Source organism: Uranotaenia lowii, chromosome 2, assembly GCF_029784155.1.
Source record: "Uranotaenia lowii strain MFRU-FL chromosome 2, ASM2978415v1, whole genome shotgun sequence".
Classification (NCBI taxonomy): Eukaryota; Metazoa; Arthropoda; class Insecta; order Diptera; family Culicidae; genus Uranotaenia; species Uranotaenia lowii.
Genome location: NC_073692.1, coordinates 112,737,912 through 112,751,939, shown reverse-complemented (window position 1 = coordinate 112,751,939; position 14,028 = coordinate 112,737,912). Strand labels below are relative to the sequence as shown.

General features: G+C 35.5%; 1 protein-coding gene across 1 annotated transcript in view; it reads right to left on the bottom strand.

Annotated features, from left to right (window-relative positions):
• The window catches only part of LOC129743641 (cGMP-dependent protein kinase, isozyme 1-like), a 118,708-nt gene extending 105,940 nt beyond the window's left edge, over positions 1 to 12,768 (bottom strand). Inside the window, exon 1 of the mRNA XM_055735719.1 lies at positions 11,903 to 12,768. The gene's annotated coding sequence lies outside the window, so the exon portion shown is untranslated. The remainder of the gene's footprint in view (positions 1 to 11,902) is intronic.
• Between the last annotated feature and the right edge of the window lie 1,260 nt (positions 12,769 to 14,028).

The following is a 14,028-nucleotide window of genomic DNA, read 5'->3' as shown; positions in this document are numbered from 1 at the left end:
CCCCAATAGTTTAGTGATATGCTATCAGTTACTCAAATTATATCACTTAAGTTCAGTTAACCGTTTGGGAATGGGTGCATTTGTTCAAACGATTCATCATAATAGCTGTCACTTTTTTGTCAGCAATATGATGTGTGGTTCATTTCACCGCTGAGCTGACTACATGACTGACAGACTAACCATCAGATTTGCTACGAACGAGCTCTATATTACGCCTGTATCATACAACTCGAGACGCAAGTGTATTGTCAACATCAGGTTAACGACGTGTTTAAGGTACTTATTGTTACGTAAATATGCGAACGTCAAATAAAATAAATATACAAACTATATTGCTTGGAAAGTAACTTCACTTGAATGACTCATCGATTTAACTACTTCGATTATTTACAAAATTTTGTGAACTTCTTTTTTTTTGCTTCCACAAATTTGGCCATCCATTCGCTTATCGAAAATTTTCTGTTATGGTTCGATTTTCGTCTTGATCGGCAAACAATAATCTAATCGATGATTGATGACAATTGCGGTTTTCTATCAACGTTCCACTGCTCACGGTTTCTTCGGTTGTTATTCCCGGAGATTAAGCCGTTTTGTCGTCTATCGGAAGACCGCAAAATCATTCAAGTTTTAAGAACTGTTTCGGTTGCTCTCTGAATGAATGTTGAAATTTGTTTAACCTCAAGAACCACAACTACATAATCCAATAATTGTAACTAGCTAAAACTAAGCCACGTGCTATTGGACGACAACGACGCTGGTTTATCTATGCGTTGCGTCGTTATTATTTACAGTCAATGAATTCATGTTTGCTATCGGAGCTGCATTCGATGATTATAGGCAATTATCACAACCGCGAGCAATGTTATGACACTTGATTAGGTCAAGCGTTTTACTGCTCGTTCCGTCTGGCAAGTTTATGATTTTTTAAGACTAGGGTTCCGTAGCTCTTGCGCAGAAATAAAATTATTTTTTTTTCTTGATAACTCGTATGGAAAGGGAACCAACAAAAAAGAAAAAAATTGACAGACATATCGATAAAAAGCCACATTTTTTAATACGAGAGGATGGATTATTTTGGGTCTCTTTTTTCAGAGCTTTCTGACTAATGCTAAAATCTGAAATTGAAAAGTCGTGGCATCCATTTTCAACGACTTTTTAGTTTTTCTTTAGGGGGTTTGTTTTTCGACTCCATGGACAGCAATCGCGAGAGGATAGAAACCAAAGCATGCTGATCAGTCATCGCTGCAAAAATGGAACGATTGGGCGCGTATTTCTCAACCAAGTACAACCAAGATGTTATTTTTTTCTTGATCCCCGATCATAAGAAAAAAAACAAAATTATATCAAGATGAGACATTCAATTTTTTCATATCAAAATGAGGTATAATCCAGTACTCGAAGAATTTTAACACATTGCGGACCAAACACGAGACATCTCGTTTTTCCGATCTTCAACGGTGTGCATTACTCAAATGTTCTGTGTTTAATTGCTTAACTTAATTCGACAAAATTAAACAGAACATTTGCCGTAACTGAATGATGTTGTATTTGATGAAATCGATCCAGGAGTGTCTGAGATATAGAATGCCGAATTTAAGTGTTTCTCGGCATCAAGCGCGGACTTTGGGGGGGGGGAGTGATCGGGGTGAGCACCCCCCCAAGCGGGAAAATCCCGTCAAAAATATACGAAAGCGCTTGAACTTCATAAAAATATAGAACTTTTCCTAGTCGGTCTACCCTTGAATTTTCAAAATTTTCTATTCCGAGGGAATGTTTGCCGAACAAATTGCAGTCAAATTTTCCATTGGAGTGATCAATTTTCTGATAGGCGTTTCAAAAGCTTAGGACTTCTACTGGCTGTCTAACTTTCATATCTTTCTTTTGATATTGTAAGTACTCATTATTAAATATTAAATCTCTTAAAACCAATTTTGAGCTGAAAAAGTCACAGAAGTTTAGTTTTAAGATTACATACCACTTTAGTTCTACGAATAACTTCATCGTTTCGGAAACAGTTTTTCCGAAAATTGCATAACCACATGGGCTAAAACACTTTATTTCAGTACTTTTTTTTGCTTACAATCATTAAACCTAATTGTCGATTTGTTGTCTTTTTTCCAAAACCGTTATTTTAAGAGTTTAATATTTCTGATATTCTACCTACAACAATTGGATCATTTTTTTTCAGGAATAAAAACCAGAATGGTGGTAAGTTTAAAACCGTACTGTCAATAGCTATTTTAAATCGAAAAAACACATCCCATGCAACCAAAAGTCACATATTTACTTGAATGAAGGCTTTGAAAGTTACATATTGGCTGACAAAGAGAATCAACTGCCCGATTCCCTTAAGTGAACTTTATGTACTCATCAATGAACTTGAAAGCTGCAAAAGTGATTAATATGTACATTGTATGGGACTTAAGTTACATAAAGGGTACAAAAGTGCTCAAAACGGGATTAACTAAATCACATAAAGGGTACAAACGTGCTTTACTAAGTCACAAAAAGTGCATTGAGGTGCTTTCAAAATCAAATCACCATATCGAATTTTAGTTTCAGTAAGATCAACATCTAGGCGTGGTCTAGTGGTAGCGTGTGCGATTCTCACCACGAAGGTCGGGGTTCGATCCCCAAGCCAGGCAAGTTTTTTTCAATAAGTAATTTGGTAATTGAGTGACCATTCCGATGCGATATATGTAGGAAATGTAGGAAAGAAGCAATTGAGCAATTGGTCAAGTTTGGAATCCGGTGCGTGGCATCATGGCGGCACCATGTACAGAACATAGTAAATAATCAGAGAAGGTGAAATAAACCGATGCCAAGGGTGCAGTTGAGATAGAAAGAAATTTTTTGCTCATTTTAAGATTTTTCGGAAGCTGAATAAAAAGGCCGCTGGGAGCTGAATAGAAGATCACTAAGACTTGTTTTGGAACTTGCTTGGGATGAACCAATCATTTCTAACGCGACTAAAATGATAACACTAGGCAACAGCAGTTTTGGTGCATATGATTAAACATCTATTTAATTTTTAAAGATTTTGGCGTTCTGTATTTCATTCATTTGGCAGATTTTGTTTATCACCTCTAGCTTTGATTGATCGGTGGAAGGAAACATTAAAAGTGATAAATTTTGAATAAAAAACAATCAATTATAGCTGATGACTTAACAATACTAAATTAAAAACGAAAACCAATTAAATTTCTTTATTATCTTCCATTCAATAAAGGATTAATAATTTTATTCTTCAAAATTACTAAATCTATAATTTTTAGAAGTTTAAATATTCTAATAGGTATTACAATTTTTTATATCACTTAGGAAAGTCTTTAAGTATTTTATATTAATGATTTTCACTTATTCAACAAATATATGGAAGATTTCAAAACAATTTGACTTTTCTCTTAAATAAAAAATCACCCAGATTTCATTTGTCTTAAAACCTTTATGAAATTTCGTCCCGTTTCTCGTGTTTTACAGAATTGGGAAAAATAAACAAAAATAAAACATTTATTATATTTACCTGGGTAGTCAAAATTATTCCCGTTTTCCGGGAAAGTCAATCGTTGATTTTATGAGGGATTAATCACCGTAATTTATATTTGTTGATTTAATTTATCGGCCTAGCGGTGAAAAGTGATGTCCTTTTTAGTAGAGACATCTAAGGATTATGAAATTTGTTTTATATAGGTGGATAGAAGGTTAGATGAAATGAAAAATGTTGAAAATTAGCGGCTTGTTCCTCACTTTTCATCGCTAGGCCGATAAATTAAATCTACAAAGTTAATCGTTGATTTCAAATTTTCGTTCTGGTCTATTTTTTGACCAAAAAAGTGCTCAAATTTTTAAAATGAATTTTAACCTGTTTTTGGAAAATAGCTCAAAAACAAGGGCTGCTAGAAAAAAAACGAGCGTGCCCAAATTATTATCAACTAGTTCAAAAATTCTTGGCCATCGAAAAAATGTGAATTTTGTTGCCTAGTGTAGTTTTTCAAAAAAAAAAAAAGATTTCCAGTTTTCTCATATTAAGGTAAATTCTCAGATAAAGCTTTTGACAACTGCTTGTCAAACAGTTGCCTAGGTATTGATTGTTAGATTAACATATTTTAAATCATTCCGTGCATAAAGTAAGTTTGAGTTTCATGCCAATTGTAAAAAACCCCGGGATTTAGAAGGTTTATAAAATTCAATTTTTGATAATTTTTCATAGAGTGAAAAATTGAAAACGGACATGTTTAACATAGAAAAACCAGTATTTTTCAGTGTCTATCTAACAAAGTTTGAAATTAAGGAAATGAATTTGTTTCTTCTTGTGGTTACTTTTAAATAAATTTCAATTCTAAATTTCTTGATACATTTTAAATTACCAATCCCGATTTTGACAGAATGCATAATAAAGACAATTAAACTAACTCTATAATTTCAATTGCATTTTAATTTTCAAAACTACACAAAAGCTTTAGCTCACATTTTTACATTGTGCTCACGTTAGATTTATTTTAAGACCCACTTTTCGGTAAACCGTGTATTAAATTCAATGTAAACAGCGCACAGAACAAAAAGATATACCAATAGATGCGGAATTCAAAGCATAACATTTTTTCATGCCAAAGAATCAATCCAAAAAAAATTGAAAATCTGAGGTTGAAAGAACGATATTTCATAGATCGATCCAAGATTGACAAATCCTAGTCCTAACAATTCTACCATGATTTTCATAATTCGCTAAAATACCATAAATTGAATAAAAGAATATAAAAAATATTTCATTCTAAAATCAACTCGAATGAATCAAAGATTAGCTCTAATCGAACGAGTAAGAAACTGATAAAAGATACATCGAGGAACGTTCAACTCACGTATATTTTGAGCCAATCAAATTACCCAATCAAAAAAATCATTGTAGCTAATTTTTATCTTAAGATGTCTTTAAGGTTTTTTGTCTTTAAATATTACCTTACCCAAGTAACAATTTTAGCTTTATTATGGTCAGCAAAATATCGTTTGGACTATCGCATTAATCTTCATAAAAAGCTAAAGCGCATTCTATAACACCACCTGGACTCTAATAAAGCCAAAATCAGGCTATTTGGCCCTACCCTAGAAACGTCATCAAGACATATAATTGTTGGTCATCAATGTTGGTCACCAAAGCTTTTAAAAAGCTATTATAAAACATGTTAGAAATTTTTGTTTTTTTCGGTTCTGTTAGTTCTCGGAGTTTTTTTTTATTTTTTCCAGCAACCATAATGGTTAATGAATGATGATTGCATTATTCAGATATGATCTGGTAAAATTAATAGCTAAAAAAACCAATGTTTTAACCATATATTGAGCTTCTTTTCTACTGCCAGTCAAGATTTTAGGTAAAATGTATATGAAATAGTATCTTAAAATAAATGCGCCTCGTCAAATCTGATGGTCAATCATGATGGAATTGATGGAAAAAGGCCTGAAATTTTTTTTTCCAAAGCTTGCATTGTGAATCCATCAACATGGCGTCATTTTGTGCCCTTCGATTTTGCAACCAACATGGCGTGAGTCAATTCATAGTTTTATTATGGTTTAATGATGACCCCAGAAAAAGCTACGATTTGACGTTTCTCTCGCAAGCCAACCAATTACACGCTAAGGTTGAGTTCCTCATTTCTGAGTTGTTAATCATTAGTACAGTAAATGAGGACAGACTTTTTGAATGAAAAGGGATTGGTTTTGAATGACCCGTGGAATAAATCATGAGTTGAAGTCAAATTTCTTTGTCTGACGCCATCTTGAAATCCAAGATGGCGACTTCCGCTGAACTTTAAAATGGTGTAAATGACTTGAAATCGCATGAAACCCCAACAAAATGGGTATCGGGTGAAAGGGCTAAATGAGTAGAAGTTGAATTTCGCTATCAGACGCCATATTGAAATCCAAGATGGCGGCATCCGCTCAACTTTTAATGCTTAATGCTGACAAAAAGTCGCATTAAACTATCACTATACGGGTATTGGGTGAAAGGGCTAAACTAGAAGTCGATTTTTTTCTTTCCGACGCCATCTTGAAATCCAAGATGGCAGCTTCCACTGAATTTAAAATACTGTTAATCAATGAAAATCGCTTGAACACAACTTTTTTCACGTAATACTACATTAAAACTACTATTTTAAGACAATTTAGATCATTTTAAATCCCTTTTTTTTCATTATGTTTCTAATGCATTTAGCACTTTTCTTGTATTGTTTATAGTTTTTGTTTTTTTTTTTGCCATTTATGTAATTCTATTATTCCTATCATGCTATTATGTTTAAATTGTATTGGTCTTATTCTTGCGAAAACTATAAGGTTATGTTGTTTCTGTTAACCGTCTGATTTAGGCACATGTGCCAAATTCGATGTTGCCAAAATCGAATGTTGCCAAAAACGAACGGGGTCTGTATTGTGGTGGTTTTTGTGGGATTTTCAGTCACTTACAGATTTTCAGAGAAACGCGAAAACAGATATTTGACTTCTATCATTTAGCCTTAGCACCCAATACAGTATATTTGGGAGTTTCATGCTATTTTCATTCATTTACAGTATTTTTAAGTTCAGCTGAAGCCACCATCTTGGATTTCGAGATAGCGTCAGAATGAAAAAATAAACTTTTGATAGCTTATCCCAATTGACAAACACCCATATTTTGGAGGTTTCATGCGATATTCAATGATTTAGAGCATTTTTAAAGTTTATAGAAAGCTGCCATCATGGATTTCAAGATGGCGTAAGATAGCAATATTCGACTTCTACTCGTTAAGCCCTTCCACCCACTACCACCTGGGTTTCATGTCATTTTAAGTCATTTACTACATTTCAAAGTTTAGCGGAAGCCGCCATCTTGGATTTCAAGATGGCGTCAGATAGCGAAATTCAACTTCTACCGGTTGATTTCTTTCAACTTATACCCCTATAATATAGGTTTAATGCGATTTTCAGTCATTTATAGTATTTTCAAGTTGAGTGGTAGCCGCCATCTTGGATTTAAGATGGCGACGGGCAACGAAATTTGACTTCTACTCTTATTCTACTCTCTTATTACTTTCACCTAATAACCATATTGTGAAGGTTTCACGATATTTTCAGTAATTTACAGCTTTGAAAATAAAAGCGGAAGCCGCCATCTTGAATTAATGATGGCGTCAAGCAACATTTTTTTTTCCTACTATTTGGGCCCTTTCACTCAATACTCATATTGTAAAGATATTCATACCACTTTCGGTGATTTCAAGTTTTCAAAGATGTAGTTTTTTAATTTTAACTCAAAACCAACACGCATAACTTACCAAAAATGTGTAAAAATGGGAGTTCCAATTCAAATATGTGCTATCTAATCTGAGCGTGTCCTGTTTTGACATCTTGATCGAGAACTGTCACTAAGTTTTATGGCGGTTTAATAATCATGCACTGAGTGCTATTATAGAACATGCAAAAGAAAGCTTGGAGCAAACTTCTAGGTTTGTGTTTTATTATAGTTTAAAAAAAGCATTCACAACTCTTTCAAAATAACTAAAACAGCATGTTTAATAAAAGTTTTATTAGCGTTTTCAAAACCATCTGAAAACATATAGTCGAAAAAAAATTATAAGCATTCTGCATGACCATAATAAAACCGCCATAAAACAAGCTGCACAAAAAAATGCCATAATTAAACCATGATAAAACTTCCTAATGCTAGTTGGCATAATCTGTGTTACTTGGGTCCCCGGGATGCTGACAAGGTCTGACTGTGTCTGTATCATACGCATAAGTAAAGCATAAACACCAAAAACTAGGTAGAAAACAACTTTTAGAAAATTCAAATGAAAATCATAGAACTTTTTCATTTCTGACATCACAAAGAGCGTATTTTGCATTTTTTTTTCTAAAAATATGCACAAATTTTCAAAAAATCCTAAATCAGTCTACAACAATCCTTAAATTGTTTGTATCAATGTGGTTTTTGTCGGCATATGCTATCAGAAATTGGTTCTTCATTTCATTATTCCTTAATTATTTCAAGAGCATCGTTATGAAAATTGTGAATATTGTGCCCTTCAATCTCAAATGTATGTTTTTGTAATGAAGAAGCTCACTAAAAATACTTGAAAAGTTTCTTAATATTTTCTACTCTGCATTATTTTCATTTATAAATTGACTGATATTCTTAAATGAGCTTATGATAATAATATAATTTTGTCTGTGATATAATGTTATATTAATTTAATAATAAAAGGTCAGTTTGCAGAAGATTCCCTCTATCACTCTTTCAAAACAAACGTTTTTCACTAGATATTGAAATTCTTTAAATTGGTCGATTTTTGAAAATTTGTAAAATCAATCCTATAGCGCGATCAAGCAGGCAGCCATTTGGGTGCCTTGATATTGGACAATGGGAATTTGAAAAAGTTTACCTGATGTACGGAAATGTTGTGGACTACAGGAATTTGAAAAACGGTTCGTGCCTCTACTGGCAGGCTACCGAGCTTGGTTTGATAAGAATAGCTAACTAACTGATATGAAGATGAAAGATAAATTTTCATGCAGGCAAATTGAGGCAAGAAAATTGCAAATGCGATATAGTTTGTTTGTTTTTTCCAAACGACGATAAATTGAAATATTACCAAAATCTCATGAAAAAACTTGCAAAAAGTGTGTCGTCAGTGAATCATCAAGGCCAATGAAGGTCATTTTAACTAATGGTTATTAAGTTTTTATTAGATCTATCAATTTAATCACAAAACGGATTTTTTTATGTCATACCCACAAAGTATGCAACTGAGCTAAAAAAAATCAATTTTATTTTTAAATGTTTTTGAAATTACCAACCATCCGAACTCATTGAATTTTAAAAGATTCTGAGAAACTGAAAATATCGGCATTTTAAGGTAAAAACGATGGGTGAATTTTTATTTGTGCCGATCACTGTATATGTCCGTCCTTCGTCCTCCCTATATCTGTCTTCTCTCCTCCCTGCAAGGCAAAAGGGTTTATAACAATCATGGGAATATATCACATACCCAAATTCCTTTCCATATCAAACTTTGTTCCATTCGCTTGATTAATTTTCAATATAGGTCAATAAAATTTTGTTAGGGCCTTATCCTATGAACTCACTGGAAGAAGGGTGGTGTCTAAGTTTTCGCATGCCCTAATCGAGTTGTGCAAAAAAAAGTATAGGAGCCTCCCTCCCGTAATCATCTTACCATTTCTCGTCACATGCTTTCCCATGCGCTAATTCCATCCCATGCCAAATTTGGTTTCATTTGCTCGATTAGTTTTTGAGTAATGTAAGAAATTGTAATGTAGCCCCCTTTCCCCTTTGCTATATCCCTATTGAAAAAAGAAATCATCGATCTATAAAATAATCATATGAACATTTGCAGTGCCCGAATATCGTCCCATGACAAGTTTGGTACCATTTGCTTGACCGGTTTTCGAGTTCTGCAAACATTTGTCTTAAATATGTTTGTGAGGTCCTCTACTCAATCTTCTGAAGAGGATGGGTCTCAAACCATAATTGGAACCTCCCCCGGACTCCAACACCCCCACTTTCTAAGTTTCACGTAAATCGGTTCAGAAATTTCCAAGTCTATGAGAGAGTTCAAATAGGCGTTGTTTTGTAAGGTCAAAATTATCTCTCCGTTAAAAAATTTTTCACGGAGAAAGAAAAAAGTATAAAAAATAGTTAAAAAAAAAACATCGAATCCAGTTGTAAGTGAGTGAGAACCAACCTTTTAACAGATTTATAATTTTACACTCTACATTATTTTCATTAAAAAAAACTATATGAAGCGTTTGGCAGGGAACTCCACGCTTTATTTGCTTTCCTCCAGTATCTTATGCGGTATTTATCACATGGTTGGCCTGGCCGTAGTAATCTCTGCAATGCATGTTTACATGTAGCAGATATTACGTTGAAAAGAGCAATAAAGGACAATAGTTTTTCATTTTCCAGGATGTTTACATGTTTTGGCTATGTTGGCAAAAGAAGAAGAAGGAGTAAAGGGCGATAATGAAATTATTGCGACACATTCAACAGGGCATAACTTTTTTACCATTGGGTAAAATCAAGCAAATTTTGCACACTTTTTCATAGATGTGTATAGTTTACATGCTGTCACACTCGAAGTCGTGTTTTTCGATGGAATGGAGGTAAACCAACGCGAGCCGAGAGAATAAATTCATTCCAAAACCCTGGAATTTTCTTACCTGTCGCACCGGCATTTGGGAAAAATGTTGAACACTCACCAACCGTCTCCAGAGTGTTGAAGCGGTTTCAGGAACGGTTGACGTTGGACCACGGTAAAGTAACTGGAAGAAAACCGGGACTGGAGATCAAAAAGACGGAGGAAAGGTGAAGGGGATGATTCCCAAGCAAATTCCAACGTCTCAAGCCGTGATTTGGCTAAAAAGATTGGCATGCCGCAGAGCTACGTTCAGAATGCAAAGAAGAAAGCTACATACAGGGTACAGGACTTCACAAACCGGGATGAGTGGCAACAATCGACAGCTAAAGCTCCGGCACGGAAGCGCTACGAGAAGATACTGACAAAATATAACTGCTGTGTATTGGACAACGAAACGTTTATAAAAGCCGATTTGAAGAAAGTTCCGGGGTTGGATATTTTCAGCGGCAAGAGCAAGTTCGATGTAGATGACAAATTTAAGAAGAAGAAAATGTCGAAGTTCGTCTCCAGATCACGTTAGGCAGGCCATCTGCTCTTGCGGGCTGAGGAGTGAGCCTTTCGTGACAATGGGCACAGATAATGCCAACATCTACAAATCTGAGTACCTCGAGAAGTGCCTTTTTCTTGCAGCAGCACGACGAAGCTCCGCTATTTTGGCCAGATTTGGTATCATGCCTCTATTCTAAACATGTCCTGGAGTGGCATGGGGCCAATTCTGTCCATTTTGTTCCTAGGGACATGAACGCGCCAAACTGTTCGGAGTTGCACCCGGTGGAGCAGTACTGGGCAATAATAAAGCGGAAACTTTGTAAGAGCAAGAAGACGGTCAAAGACGAGAAGGACATGTTAAGAAAATGGAAGAAAATGGAAGAAAAACTGAGGAACTGGTATCAGATGACACTGTAAAGACTTTGATGGAGGGCATCAAGTGAAAATGCGCTCAATTTTACACTTAATGCTGCATCGAATAACCTTTCCTTTTGATTTTTGAAGTAAACATATGTAGAAAACAACCCTAAAGTTTTGGTTTGATTCTAAACATTAATATAAAATTGACATGCCATTTTCGGTGTCGCAATAATTTCATGCTCGCCCTTTAGTTTCCGAGTCTTTTATAAACAGACAGACAGACAGAAATTCATGTTTATATGTATAGACATAGAAGATATATTCAGCTTCTATATTACAACTTTTTACTGTTCAAATTTCAAAGATTTTGAGGTTTGAAAAATATTTATCGAAAACACCGCTTAACATCAAAACAAAAAAGCGTAATCGAGCTGAATCCAGTAGTTCATAAAGTGACCCAGTTGACCTTATCCAACGGTATAAATTAGCAACAAAATGACTAGAAACATTTATGGTGTCTTATGCGAATGTTTATTTTTAAATTAAAAATTTTAAATTTCTCTTTTTTAGAGAGACACCTTGTGAATTGAATAAGGACGATTTATTACATCATTTGAGTTATGAGTTAAAAATCATTCAATCAATAATTGATTGAGCGGTTCATTGTGGACCGTTCTCCAAATGATTTCTATCAAATTGTTCGAGGTTCATACAGAGCTAAAACCTAAATAAAGCTCTACCAACATCATTGATGATGCCACACAACTGTTTAAAATTCCAAATTCATCGGACGTGTTTCGTTGAATGGAGGAGACGCATGATTAATGACAAATGAACAAATCAACTACTATAGGCACCATACATACCGAGTCGAATGTCCTTTCTGAAGAATTGTCACCAATTCGGTATTCAAGTGTCGACGACGGCGTTGTTTTGTGCCTCTATGCTATTTCAACCAACTTCTCCGGATTACTTACTCTTCTTTCAACGAATCAGTGTTAGGTTTGTTGTTATGTAGTTAGATGTATATATTTCTGTGTTATGTTTTTATTCAACACGGCTCGCCACCACACTCTGTAAGACGACGATGACACTGCTGGTGATTCTGCCCCAATTTAGCGCGTTCTTTGTATCACATGTTTGACCGATATTTTGCACCGAGAAGCCGCGCGGGTTTGGATTTCGTGACCGGCAGCAAATCTGCGCTCTTATGACTGCCTTTCTGACATTCCAATTAATCTTAAGCCGCGTGTCTCATTTCGCACATCCGCTGGGTGCTTTTGAGCACAAGGTCACTCACTATACTGTACTAAGTAGGTACATCATCAACCAACGGCAGTCGTCTTACAGCCAATTATAAAGGGTGTTGATTTTCATTACGACTCTTTCCATACTCTAAAGCACTCATTGAAACGATCCTTACCGGGGTTAACCGGGTTTTTCCCACGTTTTCACCAAAACTTTCCAGCAGCGGAAGTCACGTTTTCACTTTTGCTCAGCCGTTTCGTTTTCCGTTTTTCCGTTGCCACACTTGTTTGGTGAGGATCGAAGTGCGGGGGTGTACTACCGATACGTGTAAGTTAAACTGTGTGAGCGAAGGCTGACAGCGGCCGACTGACGACGGATAATGACCGGCGAATTCGTTCACACGCCAAACGGTAGCAAAGGTATTTCGCGGACTAGTCACGCTACCGTTCTGCTACGCCATCCGAAGACAACTAACTAAGCCGACCGCAGCTCCGTCGAGGTGCCCGAGTCTCCAAAGCAAACACAACAAACGAGAAACACCTCGTCCACACACAATAAGTCAGTAACAAACCCCAACTGCCCCAGGTATGTATGGTTGTCTGTTCTGGGTGATTTTTCTTTTTTACATTTTTTTCCTACTTGCTACACTTCTAGCTGTTGCCGGCATAAAGAGAGACACCCGCCCGGTCACGGATACATATATTCATTCATGCTCCATACCTAGCGATAAACATACCTATAGACATACGTGCGCCAATGATAAGTAACTTTTTCTGGTGCGGTTGATTGTGTGTTTTTGTTTTTCCTTTGCCATGTGGGGGTTGAATGAAGGGGTGAATTTTGGAGAACCCTGTGAACAGTTCGAGGAGAACCCGAGCAAAAAAGATATTGAGAAGTTTTTCCGGATGTTTTTAAATTTTTTTAACACTGACAAAATGACACTCTGTTTATACCTATTTGAACCGTGAGCGGTCAAATAACGGCAAACACTTGTTTCGCTAAAACTCTTTTGTTTTTTAGTCGATTTTTACAAGATGTAGTCAAAGTTTTGGATAGCTGGAAATGTGACTGAAATATGATTCTCAGAAAGATACTAAGTCATCTAGAAAGAATTATAACAATAAAAAAATTAAAACAATTTAAATAAAAATAGTCCTGTAGTTAAATTTGCGAGAAAAAAAATTATATAACGCGTAACCATCATTGAAATTTTAAAAACCGTCATTTGACCACCCTCCGGTTCGTTTAGTGTCAATAAAGTTTGAAAATGAAATTGGTGAGATGTCCCAGCTAACATGAAATCGTAAAAGAAAGGATAATTCAAATCGAATAAAGGGAGATACGGTCAAAATTAGGTCAATATCAACTTGACGTATTTCTTTCAATTTTGCATTTAAAAAACCTGAACACCCCTCATTTTGAAGATGTGTGTGTGTAGAATGTTACTCCTATTTTGATTTTGGAATTCACTCTTCAGTTGTCAAAATTCCGTCCAAGGAAGAAAAGCAGCGTATCAAAATTTTGCTCGCGCATCGCGAAAATCCGAGCTACTTGCACGCAAAGCTGGTAAAATCGCTAAAAGTTGCCAAATCAACCGTTACAAATATAATTAAAGTGTTTGGGGAACGTTTGTCGACAGCCAGGAAGTCTGGAACGGGAGGAAATCGAAAACCGGAAGCCGCTGAGACGACAAAGAGAGTTGTCGGTAGTTTCAAGCGAAACCCTAAGCTCTCTCTCCGAGATG